Raw genomic sequence first — 1,068 nt, 5'->3', positions numbered from 1 at the left:
TTTTTTAAGTATATAATAAAATGACTCTTAGTAAATTTAAAGAATATGCAACTGTCACCACAATCCAATTTTGGAACATTTCTATCACATCAAATAGATCACTCATATCCACTTACATTCAGTCCTGGTTTTCTTCCCCGGACCCAGGCAACCAGTAATCTTCTTTCTATCACTATGAATTTGCCTTTTTAGATACTTCATATAAATGGAAGTCATTTAGTTCCTATGTAAATGTAGTCTCTTGTGTCTGGCTTCTTTCACTTAACGTGTTTCTGAAGTTCATCCATGATGTAGAATCTATCATTAATTGATTCCTTTTTATTGCTGAATAGTATTTCATTGTGTGGATCTACCACATTTACTTTATCCATTCTTTAGTTGATGGTCATTTGAATTGGTTATGCTTTTTGACTGTTATGAATAATGGTGCTTATGAGCATTTGTATGCTAGTTTATGTGTGGACATGTTTTTGTTTCTCACTTAGAAATAAAATTTAGGGTCATATGGTAACTCTGTTTAGCATTCTAAGTAACTGCCAAAATTTATCCCAAAGCATCTACCATTTTACACCTCCACCAGCAATTATGAGTTTTTCCATATATTATCTAATGCTTATTATTGCCCATCTTTTTTATTATAGCCATTTTGATGGATGTAAAGTGGTATCTTATTGTGGTTTTAATTTGCATTTCCCTAATGACTAATGATGTTGAGCATCTTTTGGTGTGATTATTGGACATTTATGTATCAACTTTAGAGAAATGTCTATTCAGATCTTTTACTTACTTTCTAATTCGTTTTGTCTTTGTCTTTGTTGTGTTCTAAGAGTTATTTAAATATTCTGGATACACATCCTTTTCTAGATAAATGATTTACAAATATTTTCTCCCAGTCTGTGGCCGGTCTTTTCTTTTTCTTAATGGCATCTTTTGAAGCACAAATGTTTTGAATTTTACCTAATCCAGGCCACAAGATATTTTCCTACATTTTCTTTTAGAAGTTTTATAGTTTTAGCTTTTACATTTAGATATATGATCCATTTTTAGTTAATTTTTGTGTGTGGTGTA

General features: G+C 30.8%; 1 protein-coding gene across 4 annotated transcripts in view; it reads left to right on the top strand.

The window, feature by feature from the left end:
* PHF8 (PHD finger protein 8) overlaps nt 1-1,068 on the top strand; it is a 103,202-nt gene that overhangs the window by 63,135 nt on the left and 38,999 nt on the right. The gene's annotated exons all lie outside the window — the stretch shown is intronic.

Source organism: Bison bison, unplaced genomic scaffold (assembly GCF_000754665.1).
Source record: "Bison bison bison isolate TAMUID 2011002044 unplaced genomic scaffold, Bison_UMD1.0 scf7180017864227, whole genome shotgun sequence".
Classification (NCBI taxonomy): domain Eukaryota; kingdom Metazoa; phylum Chordata; class Mammalia; order Artiodactyla; family Bovidae; genus Bison; species Bison bison.
The sequence above is the reverse complement of the archived record's forward strand: the minus strand, read 5'-3'. Positions and strand labels throughout refer to the sequence as shown.